The following is a 21,497-nucleotide window of genomic DNA, read 5'->3' on the forward strand; positions in this document are numbered from 1 at the left end:
GTGTTTTAATCTAACCTCACGGTACAAAGTATTTCTTTGTATTTTTAACCGAGTCCACTGCCTTTATCATTTCTCGATCCAGTGTCTTTCATAGATTGAAGGAGGGTTTCTTTCCAGATTGTACCCAAATCTTAAGTTGATTGACAGTTGGGTCTCTGTCTTGCAATAGAGCCCCGTTATACACTTCCGATTGACTTTCTATCTGTTGAAGAGTTCCCTGGGTGGTTAGTTATTTCCGTTTTACTGGAGCCAATTCCACCTCCTCCAATTCCAAATCAATATCTGTATCCGGTATCTCATATGGATATCTAGACAAGGAATCTGCACATGCATTGATTTTTCCCGGTCGGTATTTAATGATAAAATCAAATTTAGCCAATCTAGCGACCCATCGCTGTTCTGGAGCCCCCAGTTTTGCAGTTTGTAAATTAGCAAGAGGATTGTTATCGGTATATACAGTAAATTTAGCTCACGTGAGATATTCTGCAAATTTTTCTGTTATGGCCCATACCACTGCTAATAGTTCCAGCTTAAAAGAACTATAGTTTTCCATATTTCTCTCGGTTTCTCTTAAACTTCTGCTTGCAAAGGCTATAACTCGTTCTTTGCCACCCTGAACCTGAGTTAGGATAGCTCCCAAACCTTTCATATTGGCATCGGTGTAGACTTTGAAAGGCTCATCAAAATTTGCAAAGGCTAAAATAGGAGGGTTGGTGATCTGTTCTTTTAACCATTCAAATGACTCTTGCTGTTGCGGACCCCAACAGATTACCTCTTTCTCAGACTTAGTATTGGCCCCCTTCAGAAGTAGATGTAATGGTCCTGCATGCTGTGCAAGTTTTGGAATAAATTTCCGGTAGTAACTGGCCAGTCCCAAAAAGGAACGTACCTCACTAATAGTTCTAGGAGAGCTCCAATTTTTTATGGCTTCCACTTTTTCTGAGCTAGGTTGGACCCCCTTTTCCGTAATTTGATGACCCAGGAAGGAAATTTTCTCTCTAAATAAATGACACTTCTGTGGTTTGAGTTTAAATCCAAATTTCTGCAAGATGTTAAGAGAACGAAGCAGAAAATACAATGATGTCATCCAAATAAATTAACAAATGTTCATCGTTATAATCTCCAAGACATGCCTCCATGGCCCACTGAAAAGTAGCGGGGGCATTAGTGAGTCCAAATGGCATTCGCTTAAACTGAAACCATCCCATGAGGGTAATGAAAGCAGTTTTTTCCTTATCACTTGGATCCATAGATATCTGCCAATATCCACTTTGTAAATCTAAAGTGGAGAAATATTTAGCCTTTCCTAAAGTCATCAATGAATCAATACGTGGAAGGGGATAGGCATCTCTTACAGTAACAGCATTCAATTTCCTGTAGTCTACACAAGAACGTAAGGTGCCATCTTTTTTTTTTTTTTTTTTTACCAAAACAATAGGAGCTGCCCATGGACTCTTACTCTCCTCTACCACTCTGGCCTGGATCATTTCATTAAGCATAGTCTTAACTTCCTGATACATAAGAAGAGATAAATGTTGATATCGCTCCCGGACAGGCAAACTATCTCCAGTATTGATACGATGAGTAATCTGATCAGCACATCCTAAATCAGTTTCTCCCTTCGAGAATACATATAAATTGGAATCAAAAAGGGATTTAATCTCAGCCTTCTGATGGACATCAAAAGAGTCCCACTCCAAACACATTGCTTGAATGATTTCCCGGGAGGCTGTGTATTTTACATCTGAATCCAAAGAACAATCAGCCGGTAAGTTTGGATGGAAATATTCTTCATTCCCGGCTGATACTATTTCAATGGGATAGATTTTAGCTAGTAAAGTACCAGCTGGTAACACCATTTCTTCAGATTTCCAATTCATAACTCTAACAGCTAGAGTTCCTTTCTGTACAACTGCAATAGTTCGGGCAACCAAAACGTCATAGTCATAAAACACAAGAGCTGCCAATGTATCTATGCACAATGTAGTGCCATGACATACCACCTCTGATGCTGTACCAATGTGGGTACACCCCATAAAATAACCGGTACTCATCTTGTGGTGTGTAAGTTAAAATATGTTACATGTAAACTGTCAAAAGACAGTGCTTCTGTAAAATGTCATTTGTTGGCTTTCATACTTTCCTCTTGTATGCAGATGAAAGTGATGTCTTGTGAAGGACAAGCAGTATCATCCAGACAAGTTGTGGTAAATCAAAATGGAAAATCAATCAAAGTGTTAACAAAGAGTAACTGCAATGGCAACCCCCAACATCGGAGGCAAACCCGATAGACAACATGGTGTGTGTCATTGACATTTATGCTGTTTAATGTGCTTTTGATCAGCAACAATGCTGTGTTTGGGAATACAGGAAACTAATCCAAATCCAAAGTATTGGCTACAGCATGGCTAAGCCTGTTTATATGCCGGTATTGTAAGGCGTCTTATTCATCCCATGTGTAACTGTCACAGTACACATTACTGTTGTGGCAAAGGAAAATGGATATGTAATGCACTGCATCCAAACTTGCCTGCACACCTACATAGGGTTACAGATTGTATACGGAGCAGTTATGTGTGTATCAGAGTAGTATTTTGTATAGCATGTGTCACCACAAAAACTTCACTACTTCCTTTCTCAATCGTAGTCATGTAATACAGACATTGCACTGTTGTACTTTTGTGAACAAAAATTAGAGTTCATGTTGTACACATACCGCCATTATGAGCAATCATTGTGATCGCCTACACACCACTGTTTTAGGAATCGGATCCGTAATTGTGTTGTGCAAAGGGAGAGAGGCTCCCTTTGCTGAATCTGTCATTTAGTTTGGCACTGTTATTGGCCTGAGGAAGCGGGCTCCAGCCTCGCGAAATGCGTTGCCTGTGCTACTAATAAAAACCTTTGTAAAATACAAAGATTTTTTCGTCACTGAGGTAAGCTACCTCAAATTTATTTCCCGCTTTTAAACTGCTTTTAGATGCTTTTATTACACCAGGGCGCCTCTTATACCCTTATTGTGTTGTGCAGATGTGCATCCCCACATCCAATTTCATGATCTTTGCATTGGCAACACCAACTGCAAGATGTTAATGACATAGGTCATGATAATGCTACATTTAACAAGCAGCAAGGGTGTACAGCCATTAATGTTGATCCCCATCCTATTGCTCTAACAACTTCCTCTTTACATGTATCACCTAAGTATGTTAGTGATGGCTGTTGTAGCTGCTGTGTAGTAACGGGGATGCGGCCATAAATGTGTGTAATGTGCATGCATGTAACATCACATGTATAGAACTCCACAGGTGAAACATTTTGTAAAGCGATGTGTAAGCAAAAATGATGAACTTGCATGGTTGCAACCACATTATGACAAATTGCAAGGACATCTTCTGCCGAGCACCGACAGTGAATGGAAACATAACAAATGGACTGAGAGTATTGATGCTGTGAACAGCGTTGGAGATCATAAACGTGAAATGGATCATGTGAAAAAAAAGATTACAGGATATAAAGAGGGATGTGAGAAAAAAGATGTCCGACGAAGTTAAGGAGAAGTGAGTAATGGGTAGTAATATGACAAATGTAGTACTTAACCTGCACATTGCAATGCAAGCTCATGACTGTAACGTGTCATGTCACATTGTCAACCATTTCCAGAAAGAAAACTGGGAATACTGGACAGACCATTTATTTTAAACCATATGAAGACTTGTTGAGACAGTACATTGACCAAGAATCCGTCGTTGGCATAGAGGAACGCGACGACACCTTTGCCTCACACAGTAGTAAGTACCCAATACTTGTCAACCTAACACATGTGTTTGCCTCTCACACATTCTTTCTGTTTGGACAGCGTTTTCTGGTGTTACTTGTCCATCCTGGTAAGTGTTATGGCCATAACTTACACTGTCAATGCATGATCTCTTTCTTTCTCTTTCTCTCTCTCCTGCTCTCTCTGTCTCTGTCTGTCTCTCTCTCTGTCTCTCTCTGTTTTCCTCCCTCTGTCTCTCTCTGTTTTCCTCCCTCTGTCTGTGTGTCTCTCTCTGTGTTTGTGAGTTGTACAGTAGAAATGGTTGTATTGTACAGTGCTTTAAATATGTCATACAATGAGGAGATGACATTAATAACAATAAGTTAAAGTATATTTGGGTGTTCAGTATTAATCACAAATGCAGTGCTGATTGATAATCTACACACACAAGAGCTGGTACTTGTGTAAATACTGTATAATTTACCTTAAAAAAACATGCGATCTCAACCATAGCATCTAGAACACACGTGTGTCATTAGGTATTGTGACATGCTAGGCACATATACCTCCAGCGACATGTTGGTGTGACCCAGCATCAGAAGACCAGTAATGCTGTTATATTATGTGCACCTTTGCTATGCAGGCGTGAATGTTGTTACACATAAGTTGTTGTCCATAGTGTTGTAGCAAGGGAAGGAGTGTGTTGGTCAACTTGCCGAAAAAATTTACGCATACATCTATTGTGCTGTACCCTCCTAATAACGTTGTTGGACAACCATCTGTAAAGGATCGGTATCATACTTATGAGAGGTGTGCTATCAATATTCAGGTGTACACCTTTGAATGTCCTGTAGTGGAGTAGGAATAGCATACAAGGTACCTGTAACTGTCTCTGGATGTATAAGTTTGTTTATCCTCTGAATGATGGCAATAAACAACACCAGGTGTTCACAGTTGTTAAAATTTTTATATTATACAAATAACTGTAATGTTCATACTGTGTAATATCTACTCTTTACTAATTACATGCATCTTTCAGAGAAGAAACAAAAGAAAGTATGTGCTGCTCTAGCAGAAACCGTGATGGTATTTGAAGACAATAGCCAGCTGGAGGACTGTGAAGAAATTAACATGGTAGAGGACGTGTCGTATGTAGATGGTGAGGAAGAATCTGTACAGTTGACATTGGAAGAAGTAGATGACGTTGATCTAGTGCTAGAAAGGCTGGATGTTGGACAAAGCAGTAGTTCAGCCTCCGCAGAACAACGTACAGCAGCTACTGAAGTGCAACCACAACCTCCACAGTACACAACACCCTGTAACAATAATAATTTTGGTAGAAGAGGTGTGCGTACAATCTGTCGTACTCGAAATATGGATCGTGAGCAATTTCTTTTTGATAAGGAGCAATCTGAAATGTTTCACGAAGCTCAGAAACAACATAGGGAAAGTTTAATGCAGAGATTAGATAATATACAAAAAGAGGTAAACACCTTCAATCAATCATTTAGTCAACACTGCTTAACTGTGCAATTGCACTACAATCAACTCCTGATTTATTTTTCGCAATTGAATGATTTGTTAGCCAAAGTTTTGCAAGCGCTCATCCCTGTTGGGCAAGGCATACAAACACAAAATGTAATAAGTAATGTAGCTTATGTGTAAATACTTCCTTGAAAGGTATGTATGGCATACTGGTGTTACCCCATGCACATGTCACTTTTGTTTATGTTGAGTTGATAATTGTTGTCACAAGTTAGGAAAAACATATGACAGTATAAATGTCCCAAATCTTTACTGTGGTTGTGGGCGCTAGCAAATGATGGTAATTTGGTTGCAAACACAACCTTATGCTTTACATTTTTGTGTAACACTTCGTTGTGAAGGATTTGTGTACGTGCAAGTCCTTGCATAACAAGTTCAAATTGTTAAAAAAAAACAAAAAAAAAAACGTGCACAGCACTTACGATGTGGAGTAACAAACTTTAGTATGCCATACAATTTTTACAGCGTACATTCACAGTAGGAACTTGAGTGTTAAGGCTCAGGTTAAATGGTGTTCCAGAGTTTTTGTTATAAGGAATTCTGTAGTGACGTTATGTTTACACAACTTACCTTCGCTCCACACCCAAGAAAGGAGCAATTTGGGAAGTTCATAACAATATGACACTAGTCAAGTATTACACTATTACACTACTTTTTCCGGCGTCTACACCTTACAGCAGTGTGGGCCCTACCGTATTCATAAATGTCCAGACATGTGCATGTTGTATGGCAATGAAGACACGTTATTCATTATTGTGGTGGGGGTGTCAGAGCACCCTGTTAAAAAAGGCACAAGAGACAAAAAGGCATATTATGTCAATATAAGGATGGAAAAAAAATGGGTGAAAATAAGGATGCTACTCACAAAGGAGGGTTGCAAGGGGCAACCAACCACAGGAAGCAGGTGGAGACCATAAACCCGACTCCAGTCGGGGCGGTCCCGGGGGGACCCGGAGGTGGTCGCTCTCTTGGAAAATCGGAGACAAATGTCCACCGTGGTGGCAACCACGGGTATACTGTCACCACCCCTCTAACAGGTTATGTTGGGGGGGTGCACTAAGCACAAAATAGGGGAAAAGAGGCGCCCTGGATTGTATAAAAGCATCTAAAAACAGTTTAAAATGAAAAAGATAATGAGGTGTCTTACCTTAAATGACGAAATCTTTGTAACATACAAAAGATTTTTATTTAGCACAGGCAATGCGTTTCGCGGGTCTAAGCCCGCTTCCTCAGGCCAATAACAGTGCCAAATGATACATACCAGTCAGCATAGGGAGGCTAAACAGATATAACATGCCTTAACCTTTGCGGTGCTGCCACACTCCATCAGGTATACCAGCCCACCTAAATCAGCAGCCGACTGTAGTTTTTTTGGAGAACGCACTTCAAAGGCTTCTTAAAGAACAAGTGACACCCATGCTAACCTAGAAATAAAAACACATATATAGGTAGATAAATACTACTTCTACTTACATAACAGATGCATTGTGCTATTCACGTAATGATTCCTGTGCATTTTACAAAGGAAAAGCAGAAAATCCTAGTCTAGGCAGTGGCCATCTTGCCAAGCTAATGCTGACATCATATCCTCCCTGACTCTTCCCCCCCCCCTCATTGCTCATTGTGTATTCATTAGCTGCCCTCCTCCCAGAGTCTTTTTTTTATTTACATATCCAATCACTGAGTCACCTCAGCCTTGCTTGTAAACACAAGTAATCAGCTAGGCAGGGAAATAAAAGGAAGAGGAGGAATATATTATAGATAAAAAGAACTCCCTGCATTCAAAAGAACTCCCAGCATTCAACTTTTTGGCACTGTTTGGCACTAGGGCCAGTGCTCCTAAAGTATGTGATAACTCCATTCCATAACAGCAAAAAAAAGTTTTGAATGCAGGATTAGCATCTTTATCACTTCATACACTCAGACCAGTTGCTGTTGAAATTTGATTTTTATGGTGACAATACCGCTTTAAAGTACTTATGAGGCGAAATAGGTTAAAAAAAGGTAATTACCTGCATGAAATATCAATGCACGGAGGACACCATCCGCGCTCTCCGTGTCTTTCCGCCGGGTCCCAGCAGCTGAATGTCCCCCCCCCCTGGCCGGTCCTGACCCCAAAGACCGGGTCGGGCTCTCCTGCCTCTTCCAATATGGCCGACGGAGCTAGCCGCGGCTGCGCAGTCCGCATATGCGCGAGTGCGGCTGCGCAGCTCTAGGGGGTTTATATGAAAAGGGCGCCTGGTGTAGCCCATATAAAAACTTCGGCTACAAAAAAAGGCGCCTGGTGTAGCCCATATAAAAACTTCGGCTACAAAAAAAACTCCGGGATGTGTTAATTACTATTCCCCCTCCAGGCCGCTATGGATAGTGGAGGAATTAAATAATTCGGCTTCCAGCACTTGTAGCCCATATAAAAACTTCGGCTAGAAGAAAAACTCCGGGATGTGTTAATTACTATTCCCCCTCCAGGCCACCATGGATAGTGGGGGAATGAAATAATTCGGCTTCCAGCGCTTGTAGCCCATATAAAAACTTTGGCTACAAAAATACTCCGGGATGTGTTAACTACTATTCCCCGTCCTGGCCGCCATGGATAGTGGGGGAATGAAATAATTCGGCTTAGAGCGCTTGTAGCCCATAGGCGCCTGGTGTAGCCCATATAAAAACTTCGGCTACAAAAAAAGGCAATAATATGGGCTACAAAGGTGCACCTTACTGTAGCCGAGAACCTTGTAGCCGAAAAAAAATATGGGCTACAAAGGGGCGTCCTACTGTAGCCGAAAACCTTGTAGCTGAAAAAATATGGGCTACAAAGGGGAGCCCGCTTGTAGCCTATATCAAAACTCGGGCGCCCTTTTCTACACCTTGTAGCCCATATATTTTCAGAAATAACATTGATGTCTATGGCGGCGCCCTTTTCATACAGGCAGCTCAGGCGCCCTTTTCAACCGATACCGCTCTAGGACCAACCCCCGATCCACGCTACAGGCTATTTCCTGTTGCGTGGATTGGGGGGGGTTGGCCCTAGAGCTGCGCAGCCGCACATGCGGACTGCGCAGCCGCGGCTAGCTCCGTCGGCCATATTGGAAGAGGCCTTACCTTTTTTAACCGAAGGACGAAGAAGATGAAGGAACACCACATGTTTCGGGGTGAGCCCTTCCTCCGGTGTGTGGGAAAGGGGTGAGCTGAGGAAGGGCTCACACCAAAACATATCATGCGCCTTGCTTTGCTCTGTCAGCTGCCAACACAGTGGTTAACCTTTTCGGGACCGGCCACCTACCCCCCCTTAAGAACCAGGCATTTTGCGCGGGAAGGGGGTGCGCACGTTTGGGGGGGTCAGGCGACCGGATCCCGTGTGTGGCTGCTTGGCATTGTGTCCCTCCTTGGTGGCCTGGGCCCCCCCTTCTGCCAGCAGCCTTCACTTACCTTCCAGGCTCCAGCGATGAGCCGCACGGGACCCTCTTCTCCGGCCGGCATCTCCGTTCTGTCTGACGAGCAGTTCCGGGTCGCGGCTTGATGACGTCATCAAGCCGGGACCCGGCGCTGACGTCAGATGAAGCGGAGATGCCGGCCAGAGCGGAGGGGGGCGCCGATCGTCGCTGGAACGGCAGGGAGGTGAGTGGATCCTCTTCTTTCCCCCCCTGCCGCCGCAGCTGTCAAACAGATCACTACGATCCGACGGCGATCGTAGTGATCGTGTGATCAGCAGCCATACGCGATGGCTGCTGATCACTCGGGGGAGATGTCGGCTGTCATATGACAGCTTAATCTCCCCCTCCGGGTGCGCACGATCGCGTCGGGAGCGGAAATTGCGGGCCGGCGTAGATTCTACGCCGCATCAGGCTAGAACAGCCACAAGTGCGGCGTAGAATCTAATGCACATGGTCCCGAAAAGGTTAAGAATCCTTCTGCGTGGGATCTCCACTTGTTGTACAATATGTTTGCTCTTGTAGTGAATGGTTTTTGTTATTAACCACTTCCGGATACCGGGTGGTTTGGCTGATCTGTGCTGCGGGGGCTCTTCAGCCCGCAGCACAGATCAGAAATCAGGCAGGGCGATCAGACCTCCCCCCTTTTTTCCCCACTAGGGGGATGTCCTGCTGGAGGGGTCTGATCGCCGCCGCGCTGCTGTGCCTAGCGGGGGGGCTCCTCAAAGCCCCCCTCCGCAGCACTAGTCCTCGCTCTGCCTCCTTCCCTCCCTCTCCCGTCCCCTGTGTGCGGCGCAGGATGGAAAGCCGTCCTGCGCCGGATAGGATAGGCTTTAGGCTATCAGATGCCGGCGATCCCCGGCCAATCAGAGGCCGGGGATCGCCGATCTCCTCTACGGCGCTGCTGCTGCGCAGCGCCGTATATATGTAAACACCGGGGAAGATCTTCCCCGCGTGTTTACATTTACCCTGCGAGCTGCGATCGGCGGCTCGCAGGGTGTTCACGGAGACACCCTCCGTGAACTGACATGGAACGGCCGCCATGGAAACCACTTCAGGATTCAGGGGCGTAGTTAAGCGTACGCAGAATCCTGAAGTTTTTAAAGTTAATGACAGTTGTTCTTTACAGTTTTGTTTAAAAAACTTTATTTTATACTGCAACAGTATGTGAACTTACTCTATGTAGTTTTGCTGTATGTAAGGTCTTGTTTGAAACAAGGAATGTTGACATATGTAGGAATGTACAGCGTACATAAAGCAAACTTACTCGAATAACCTACACACAATACCATATTTGACTTATCCAAAAGAAGACACAAGTCATTTGATGAATGTTGATTTGTATTGCATTATGCTTTCAAAAGTAAACAGCAGCTTGAACTGTATGGCATATAATACATACTTCTGCAATGTGAAATAATGTTCTTTTGATGTGGCATAAAGGTAGTAATAACTCAAATAAATAAAAATGTGCATAACTCGCACTGTACAAATCTGTGGAAAGACAGTCGATCAATAATCCATGCTTGTCCTTACTCAGTTCATATGTGTCTTGCTTGGCTTAGACGCTTATAATAGTTATGTAGAAGTCAACATGTCCAATAACATTATTTTTTTTCTGCAATAAAAAATAAACATCATACATTACTGTTTATAGTACAAGTTGTACACATACTTCTGACAACACTAGCTGCATGCTTGTTTCTGTTGTGATTCAGATACTAATGCAGAGAAATAGAGTAGCAGGACTGTCAGGCAACTGGTATGTATTAAAAGTAAATACATATGGCAGCCTCCATCTACCTCTTACTTCGGCTCCTCTTGAACTCGCATGGTTATAGTGAGTGTAATGGCCCATACTCAAGGGCTACAAATGTCGCCGCAACACACGCACGCGCGTGTTGCGGCGACAGGTCGCCCGTGAGTATGTGGCGTTGCACGGGCGCGCACCCCGAACCGTCGCTCGTCGCTGCTGTCGCCAGGCGATTGGCGCGGTCAATCGCCTGGCGACAGTTGCCGCCGCAACTGTCGCTAGTCCACGTGAGTATGCGGACTAGCGAAAGCAACACCCACGGAATACCTTCAACTTCCGGCGGGGGGAGGAACAGCAGCGACAGCTTCCGCCGCATTAGTTGCCAGGTCCCTCCGCGGAGGGACCTGGCGAGGAGCTGTTGCCGGCCTGTCGCGCACACACTCACGTGTGCTGGCGACAGGCCACTTTCGTAGCCCGTGAGTATGGGCCATAACACACTGGACTAATTTGTAATAAGTCATGGTGTTTCTAATGACAGTTGCATGACCATTAATAAATGTGTGTATCAATTCTGGTGACCACAACAGTGCGTTGCAAAGTTCACATGACAAATAACATGTTTGCACGTGTATATCAGTATGATAAGGAACTGAGAGTAGATTACTAGTGCAATGCATAAGTACATTTTTAGGTTGCATTGTAAAACTATAGGTGACATGCAACCTTTAGGGTCAGTGTAGCAATACTGCATAGAGTACCTCAAAGATACCACACAGTACTTATTTATCCAACATCATATTTATTATTCGACCTACACAGTGCTTTGAAAGAAACATAACATGTTGTATTTGTAAAAACAAAACAGAGGACACAGAGAGCCCAATAGTGCAATATTGTCTGGTAAGCTCAATATATAAAATAATGTCAAAGGTTCTTATACTCACAAAGGTGGGTTACCATCAGGCAACCACTTGAAAGGCAAGACAAGACAAGACAAATAACATTTATATTGCGCTTTTCTCCTTGCGGACTCAAAGCGCCAGAGCAGAGCAGCAGCCACTAGGGCGCGCTCTATTGGCAGTAGCAGTGTAAGGGAGACTTGCCAAAGGTCTCCTACTGAATTAGTGCTGGCTTACTGAACAGGCAGAGCCGAGATTCGAACCCTGGTCTCCTGTGTCAAAGGCAGAGCCCTTAACCATTACACCACCAGCCAACTGCTGGTGGCAGGTGGGGAGTATTAGTACCTGACCCCACTCAGGTATAAAAGTCACTCTCTGTAGATAGGAAAATGGGGAAAGAACCCCTCCACCAGGGGTGGACTCAATAGTGCTGTAATATGTACGAACAGAGGCGCCAAGCAGAGTAAAACAATGTTCTAAAAATGATAAATAGAGGGAAGTCGAGGTGGACTTACCTCCCTCTGGTAGTGGACATATACTCAAATGCAGAGTAAAAAATATACAATTTATTCACAACTCCATAAAATCGCAATGCGTTTCGCGGTCAACAGTCCCGCTTCATCAGGCAGTATAGGAGCATATAAAACTGATTCAGGTCCATAAAGCGTGTGAGCGCCTCTGTATTGTGCAACACACAGCATGCCATAAATATCTTACACATTTTGGCAGGTGAGTAGCGAAGGTGCCCGCCAGAAAGAGAAACAGCCCCAAATCTTCCCTTTAGTACTCCAAAAGTTCTTTCCACAATTATACGAGTTCGACTGTGTGCTGAATTGTATGTTATCTCAGCCGGAGTACTGGGCCTTCCTACAGGTGTATGCAACCACTTTAAACATGGGTATCCGGAGTCTCCTGTGAAAGGTAAAGTCTGAGATTAATATCTCCTATGCACTGAAAGCATAAAACTATTTGCATACCATCCTTGCACATGAGCTGTTCGTAATGCATATAGGACCATCCTTTACACAGAACAGTACAACATGCTGCCTCCTACCTCCATCAGTACTTCTGCACACTTACCTAATAACCAACCACCACTTAATTCTCCACTCTCAAAGGCCTCATAGATTCCACAATGTTTAAGTATGTGAGCATAGTGGCAGCATCCAGGAAATCCAGTGACCACATTTCTAATTATCATGTCTGCATCTGCTAATACCTGTATATTTATGGAATGGTAGCTCTTCCTGTTTCGATATATATGTGCTCTTTTGTTTTGGGTGCATTACGTGCTACATGCGTGCAATCTATGGCGCCCATTACATTAGGCATTCCACCCAATCTGTAAAACTTCTGCTTCACATTATCCCACTCTGCACGTGTTGTTGGCATCTGGATGTACTGACGGGCAATGGCACAAATAGCATTTATAACTTCAGTTAGAGTTCTTGAGCAAGTGGCCTGTGACATCCCCACGATTTCACCACACACCTGCTGGTATGAACCTTTGCCAAGGAACTGTAACACTGTTAGGATTTTCACTACACTGGATACATACAGGCCTTCCACGCATGTCCTTCTTCTGTAATTGAACTCCAATTAAAGAATGCAAATGCAAGATGAATTCTTTACTAAGACAAAATCTCAATAATATTTCTGTGTCTGTGAAGTCATCTAATTCTGTGCGTGGCCTAAACAATCTAGGTGAGATAGTCATTACCCTTCTCCTATCTCTCCTTCTTCTTTGAATCCTGCTAAATTCATTCAACACTAGCTCAAAAGGCTCCATTTCTAACTAATTGTTACCTCATGCGGTAAACATCACCGCCAGCTATTTATAGGTGATAAGGAGGTGGTAAATATCGCACGGCCACACCCCTTTTTGTTTCATGAATGCAGTTTCTTTTACCGCATTAACACCGCATTTATTACCGCACACGGTAAAAGTGTGTGGTAAATTTTTAAGAATTAACATTCACTTTTTCCGCATGCGGTAAAATACAGCGAACACATGTCCGCATGCGGTAACGGTTTATGAATGATAGCCATTGTGGGGTGTGCGTAATTATTCAGCCCCTTCAGTCAATACTTTGTAAAACCACCTTTCGCTGCAATTACAGCTGTAAGTCTTTTAGGGTATGTCTCTACCAGCTTTGCACATCTAGGGCTTGATTCACAAAGCGGTGCTAACTGTTAGCATGCCTGTGAAAACCCCCTTAGCACGTCTAAATGAGCTTTACGCGCATAAAACTTTACGCGCGCTCTGCACAGGGCGCTCCGCGCGAAGTGCACATTAAAGCCTATGGGACTTAGCGCGCGCATAGGACTTTGTGCGCGTAAAACTTTGTGCGCGGTACTTAGTGCGCAATCTGATTGAGAAAACCGGTGCTAACCTACTTAGCATCCTGGTTAGCGCGCCTAAAGACTTTAGACGTGCTAAGTAGGTTAGCACCGCATAGTGAATCAAGCCCCTAGAGACTAAAATCCATTCCCATTCTTCTTTGCAAAACAGCTCCAGCTCAGTCAGATTAGATGGACAGCGTTTGTGAACAGCAGTTTTCAGATGTTGCCACAGATTCTCGATTGGATTTAGATCTGGACTTTGACTGGGCCATTCTAACACATGGATATGTTTTGTTTTAAACCATTCCATTGTTGCCCTGGCTTTATGTTTAGGGTCGTTGTCCTGCTGGAAGGTGAACCTCAGCCCCAGTCTTTTGCAGACTCCAAGAGGTTTTCTTCCAAGATTGCCCTTAATTTGGCTCCATCCATCTTCCCATCAACTCTGACCAGCTTCCCTGTCCCTGCTGAAGAGAAGCACTCCCAGAGCAAGATGCTGCCACCACCATATTTGACAGTGGGGATGGTGTGTTCAGAATGATGTGCAGTGTTAGTTTTCCGGCACACATAGCGTTATGCATTTTGGCCAAAAAGTTTCATTTTGGTCTCATCTGACCAGAGCACATTTTTCCACATGTTTGCTGTGTTCCCCACATTGGCTTGTGGCAAACTGCAAACGGGACTTCTTATGCTTTTCTGTTAACAATGGCTTTCTTCTTGCCACTCTTCCATAGAGGCCAACTTTGTGCAGTGCACGACTAATAGTTGTCCCATGGACAGATTCCCCCACCTGAGCTGTAGATCTCTGGAGCTCGTCCAGTCACCATGGGCCTCTTGACACCATTTCTGATTAGCGCTCTCCTTGTTCGGCATGTGAGTTTAGGTGGACAGCCTTGTCTTGGTAGGTTTACACTTGTGCCATACTCCTTCCATTTCTGAATGGTCACTTGAACAGTGCTCCGTGGGATGTTCAAGGCTTTGGAAATCTTTTTGTAGCCTAAGTCTGCTTTAAGTTTCTCAATAACTGTATCCCTGACCTGTCTTGTATGTTCTTTGGACTTCACGGTGTTGTTGCTCCCAATATTCTCTTAGACAACCTCTGAGGCTGTCACAGAGCAGCTGTATTTGTACTGGCATTAGATTACACACAGGTGCACTCTATTTAGTCATTAGCACTCATCAGGCAACTGACTGCACTCAGACCAAAGGGGGCTGAATAATTAAGCACACCCCACTTTGCAGTTATTTATTTGTAAAAAATGTTTGGAATCATGTATGATTTTCGTTCCACTTCTCATGTGTACACCACTTTGTGTTGGTCTTTCACATGGAATTCCAATAAAATTGATTCATGTTTGTGGCAGGAATATGACAAAATGTGGAAAACTTCAAGGGGGCCAAATACTTTTGCAAGCCACTGTACCAATAAGTAGAGGTTTATCTATCCCAGGATTAATGTTTTCAAAAAGTATGCAACACATATGAGAGCTCTTCATTATTTTGCCATTCTATCCAGGGCAACCATATTTTGATATTTTGAAAGAAACCTTCTGTGGTATCTCTGATCTTTGATAAAATATGCTCTGAGCGCATGGTATCATTTAGTTGTTTAAAAACCAATTCCGGAGACAGGACTCCTGTTTTCCATTGTGAGGCCTTATGCCTTTTGGCTTGAGCCATCGCATATTGTATCATTTTATGTTGTGACATATTAACTGAGGAGGGTCTATTACCCAACAACACCACAGTAGGGTCTAAGGAAGTTGAAATACCAAGGATCAGGAAAACTTTCCATATCTGTTCTTAAAACCATTGTACCCCAGGGCACTCCCACCATATATGCCACATTGTGCCTCTGTTTTGACAATCACGGAAACAGAGATCTGAATATTGCGGAGAGAACAGATGAAGTTTGGCTGGCGTATAATACATCCTGTGCAGAATCTTTAGAGAGGTTTCAATAGAGTAAGAAAATAAGCTATTCCTAAATATTGTGGAGCAACAGTGTGCCCACTTGCTGTCTGACATAGTTGCGCCACATTCCTCATCCCATTTTGTCTGAACTTTCAATTTGTCAGAAGACATATCCTGAGTCATCATGACATATAATTCAGATATCAAACCCTATATCAGATATCTACATCTAACTTCAAATGGAGAGTAGATAAGAATGTCTTGGTTTATATCAATAGATCGAATAAATTGGAACATTTCATTAAATCTATCAACTTCTTCCCTGGGGAGGTTATGTTCTGTATGAAACTGATGCTGAGATATTGTAACGATTGGTGTCAGCAAGTAACAGAATTCTGATTATTAGGTGATCTGCAGTATCACCTATAATGCAGATATATACCTGATTATATGATAATCTACAGAATCATCAATAATACAAGTATACCAACAGCTAATGTGATAGCAAAGTATAGTGCTTGGTGCAACAGGAGTACTGATAGGTTTGGCTATGCCACACTAGAGGAGCTGGTGGGCACTAGCAGTACAAAACCCCTCACCAGAGACTAGGGCCTTCTGGTGAGAGTAGAGTGGTCAGACTAAACGAGTTGGCAACAGACTGGCAGATATGGTACAAAGTCAGAAGGCAAAGGCAAGAAGGTTTTAACAGGCAACAAGATCAGATGGGCAGAAGTACAGAATCACTGAGAGTAAGAATAGTCAGAACGAGCAAGAGTCATATACAGATAATACAATATTCAATTATGATTATGGCTATCAAACAATCCTATCACGGTGTGAAATCCCCGGTTTCCTCCCGGATCAAAGCACACCGGATCTATCTATCTAAGGTCTGAGCGCTAACACGAAGTATTCGCAACAGCAGACAAGTTGCGATTGATTCAGGGAAGCTGAAGAAGCAGAGGAGACCCCTCCGGCACGCCCCCTCTCATCAACCAATGAGGAGCGGCGAGCGTCTCCTCTGACGTCAGCCGACCGGCCGGTCAGCTGACGCGCCTCCTCCCTGCATAAAGGTCTCGTCTGTGCACGCGCATGCACACGGCAATGCAACCCTATGTGCTGCTGACAAACCCGTCCTCGGCGTGCTAGACGCCCGAGGACCGGATAGATTGCTAGGCAGGGAGATGGAGGCAGCTGCGGTGGTATCGCTGTTCACCGCAGCTGTCTCTTCCATGTTTGTTACAAATATAATTTTGAAAGCTGAGAGAAATTTACCTAGTGTCACTAATTGTTTCTTGAGTCCACCATTTATAGTCATTTATGCTGTGACCAGGAGCGAAGTCTGGGTTTCCAAATAGCTGTGTCATAAGGGAAATGGGGGTTTGTAAACCATGTAAATATCTACATTTAGACCAAGGGTCATTTTCAAGGCTATAATGCTACCCAGCATAGATAAGGGGTATTCATTCCATGTTTCAAGGACAGATGATAATTTCCTATACATGGTGGGGTAATTGATATCATATAAACTAAAGGGGTTTAGGGGGAGATTTATTCCTAGGTATTTAATGTATTTTTGTTGAAACTGAAGGCCTAATGAGGTAGCCAACTTCTGACCCTCCTTCACAGGCATAAGGGAAACCATCAAATCTGATTTGTCCAAATTGAAGCTAAACCCTGAAAAGCCATAGAAGTAATGAATAATCTTGAGGACATTTGGTATAGCAGTGGAAGGGGAAGTTAGGGTCAACAAAACATTGTCGGCAAACAAGCTTAACCTATGTTCTTGGTTGCCAATCTTTACTCCCGTAACCTCCTGGGCCTCGCGAACTGCTACCGCCAATGGTTCAATCATCAAGGCAAATATACCAGGGGACAATGGGCATCCCTGTCTTGTTCCCCTCTGTATAGGGAAAGTTTAGCGATTTGAAGTGGGCATTTTAAGAGAGGCAAAGGGATTAGAATATAGGGCACTTACAGCATTAAAATAATTTCATGAGAAGCCATACTTTAGGAGGACTGCCTTCATATTGGGCCGTTTGATTAAATCGAAGGCTTTCTCTATATCTAGGGATAGGAGAGCCAAGGGTTGGAGATTTTTATGGCAAAAATGTTGGATTTTTCGTATGCTGTCAAGGGCCTGTCTTCCTGGTATAAATCCCACTTGGTCCTTATGGGCTAAGGCAGGGAGGACTCTGTTAAGTCTTGCAGCAAGTATAGATGTTAATAATTTGTAATCTATACCCAGTAGTGATATGGGCCTATAGTTTTTGGGTGAGAGGAGATCCCTATTTGGTTTAGGAAGCACCACAATAGCAGATTCCAAGAATTCAGCTGGGGGAGCATTACCTCTCATAATAGAGTTATAAAATTTTAAAAGGTAAGAAGATAATTTAGCCTCAATTTTTTTTATAATAAATGGCCGATAGACCATCAGGCCTGGGGGCCTTTTCTCTTTTTAGCTTTTTAATAACTTTGTGCAACTCATCATGTGAAATATCCTGGTTCAGAGACTTTCTAGTTTCTAGAGACAGCTTCTTCTTAATATTCTTGTTAATACAATCAGTTTTATGTGATGCATTGGAATCAGGGTGTTCGTCCTTATACAGGTTTTTATAATTTTTTTTTAAAAATTTGATGTTATCTGGGTTAGATGTAGTCTCACCCAAAGGATTCTTGATTTTAAGAATCCTATTGGCAACTTGTTGGGAGCGTCATTTTTTGGCAAGCCATCTTAGGGGTTTATTAGTCTGCTTATATGCGATAGCCTTTGTCCACTTAAGGGCCTTTTTCGACTTCTCCATTAGCAATCGAACTCAATTGAAGCTGGAGGTCCTGTATTTGAGAAGATACCGAGAGGGATGTGATTGATTATAGCAAGTGTTGAAATTTTGTGTTCCAAGTTAGATATGATCAGGAGTTTATCTCTCTTGAATTTTGATGCTATTTTAATAAACTCCCTCCTGATCACAGCTTTATGTGCCAATCAACAAGTGGCAGGAGAAATATCCTCAGTATCATTATAATTGAAGTAATCAGAGATGGTAAAGTCAATTTTGTTGAACACTTCTGGATTTAGGAGCAGAGACTCATTAAGTCTCCAAGGAGCCCTTTGTGATCTGGCGATATGGGAAGTTAATGCAGTTAACACTGGATCTTGATCTGACCAGGGGGACCAAAAGATGTCTGGAGTATGCAATGGAGGGTGCACAACTAGAGGAAACAAGTATGAGGTCTATTCTGAAATATGAATTATGGGGAATAGAATGAAAGGAATATCCCCTTCTACTTCCATTGTATTCCCTCCAGGAATCCACCATAGAATGGAATCTAAGTAAGTTATTAAAAAATTCCCTGTTCTTTTTAAGTTCAGAGTGCCGTGGGTTAGTTGACCTGTCAATTTTGTCATCCGGTGTGGAGTTGAAATCTCCCGCCCAAATTAATGAATCGTACTTTAGGGTAGAAAGAATATCTGACACTATGTTGATGGTGGCAGAGGCCTGGTCAGGTGGAGCATACATACACACCACACACAGAACCTTTGATTGATAATTACCCATTAAGAATGATGTATTTGCCTTCCTTATCGGATATATGTGATGTTACCTCATATGGAAAGTTATCTGGTAATAAGATAGCCACTCCTTCTCGTAAAATTGGAAAGATAAAACCTCTTATAGTGTTTATGAATAGGTTGTGGAGAGTAGGAAATCAAGAAATGTGTTTACTGAAGGCAGATCAGGTCAGGATGGTATTTATTATACAATTTGACTTGGTACATTTTTGGGGTGAATTGAGTCCTCTGGCATTGTGGGTTAAAATGTTGACTGTTCTACTAGCCATGTGAAGGGGTGGGTAGGTCTCCAGTTTTCAAAATTAAGTAATCAAAGGCTTGTATGCGTAGATAAACAAGAGGCAGAGAAGTAAGGGCAGGGAGATTAACAGATGTGACCATAACAATAAGTGTGTGTGTGTGTGTGTGTGGGGGGGGGGGGTTAAAAAAAAGTGACTCCAATAGCCACAAAATAGCACAATAGCACCAACAAGATGAGTCGAGGGGGGTCCATGATAAATAGACCCCTCTCTAGTCGCCTCCTGGGGGCAGCATGAAATACAGGACTGTCACCTTCAGGGTAAATTTGTAATTTGGGCACAACCAGGGAACATTTCAATATCGGTGTCCAACCAGTGGACTATATTTACATCAAAAGGGACCTACTCTCTAAGACCAGGGATTTATTTGAACATACAATCCACAATAACAATCATCAAACTAAACAAAAATACTTAAAAAAGGTAGTCTATATGTTATAACTGGCCAGTATCCTTAGACACACTCAGTTCCCATATCAAATAATTTGAAACGAGAAGTGAATTCAACCAAATTCCAAATTTACAGCGATCTTTTTGAGCCAGCAAATACTATAGAATATAATATAAACTCTATTGTACAAACTCTATTGTATAACTAGCTTAACATATAGGGATTAGTTACTCGTTCCTCATCATAGATGCTTACAAGGCGACCAATACAAACATCATATAAAAAAACATTAGCAACCAGACATAAATGGTACCTAATTAACTAAAAAATAAACAAAAGAGAAGTAAATATATAGCTAATGACCCTGGCCCACATCATAAAGGAGCCACGGTAATGTCAATGAATACCTGGGTCATATTGCACTAGCATATGAGAAGATATATTGATTATTGTAAGTTCTTTACCAGGTGACCACTCTGTCACTCAGTTGTAAGGTTCACTGAGAGATTGTATCACCTGTATTACCTAACAAAGGTGGAACGATTGTCCGTATATGCTGACATAGATTCTTGTTGGAAGCTGACGCGTCAGCTTACTTCTCGTGGTAACATATTAACAATCGTTCCAATGTTACCAAAGTACTGATAAAAAAAGGGGGTAACCCAACACCATAAAGGGGTCCCATGTTGAAAACAATTAAAGTAGCATGTAACAGGAATGCAACCGGTGACCCTTGCCCGCATCATAAAGGGGTTACAGGGTGCCGATAGTAAAACGATTGATGCATTTAACTGAAATTAAAACAAACAGGAAGGACATCCACGAAATCCCAAGTCATAGTCGAGTGTAGGTCAAAGCAAGGAAATAAGATCTTTAAAGAGACTCCGTAACAAAAATTGCATTCTGTTTTTTATCATCCTACAAGTTCAAAAAGCTATTCTAATGTGTTCTGGCTTACTGCAGCACGTTCTACTATCACCATCTCTGTAATAAATCAACTTATCTCTCTCTTGTCAGCCTGTGTCTGGAAGGCTGCCAAGTTCTTCAGTGTTGTGGTTCTGCTATGAACTCCCCCTTCCAGGCCCCTGTATGCACACTGCCTGTGTGTTATTTAGGATTAGAGCAGCTTCTCTCTTCTCTCTTATCTTTTACAAGCTGGATAAATCGTCCTCTGAGCTGGCTGGGCTTTCACATACTGAAGAATTACAGACAAGGGCAAAGCTGTTTGCAGGAAGAAACAAGCAGCCTGAAACTTCAGTGCATGAGAACAGGGGGAAAGAAACACAAATAATCTCTTGAGATTCAAAAGGAAGGCTGTATACAGCCTGCTTGTGTATGAATGTATTTTCTATGTGTGGACATACTGTACATCAACCTTCTTCCTGTTTTGGTGGCCATTTTGTTTGTTTATAAACAAACTTTTTAAAACTGTTTTTAACCACTTTTAATGCGGCGAGGAGCGGCGAAATTGTGTCAGAGGGTAATAGGAGATGTCCCCTAACGCACTGGTATGTTTACTTTTGTGCGATTTTAACAATACAGATTCTCTTTAAGGCAATATTGCGAGTAGTTAGGTAGCCGAGTCTTCTGATCCCAT

The 21,497-nt window shown here is 42.8% G+C and overlaps 1 pseudogene; it reads right to left on the bottom strand.

Moving 5' to 3' along the window:
• Window positions 1–5,999: 5,999 nt before the first annotated feature.
• LOC137537912 (putative nuclease HARBI1) lies at window positions 6,000–12,852 on the bottom strand (annotated as a pseudogene).
• Between the last annotated feature and the right edge of the window lie 8,645 nt (window positions 12,853–21,497).

The sequence above is a fragment of the Hyperolius riggenbachi genome, chromosome 11, assembly GCF_040937935.1.
Source record: "Hyperolius riggenbachi isolate aHypRig1 chromosome 11, aHypRig1.pri, whole genome shotgun sequence".
NCBI classification, from domain to species: domain Eukaryota; kingdom Metazoa; phylum Chordata; class Amphibia; order Anura; family Hyperoliidae; genus Hyperolius; species Hyperolius riggenbachi.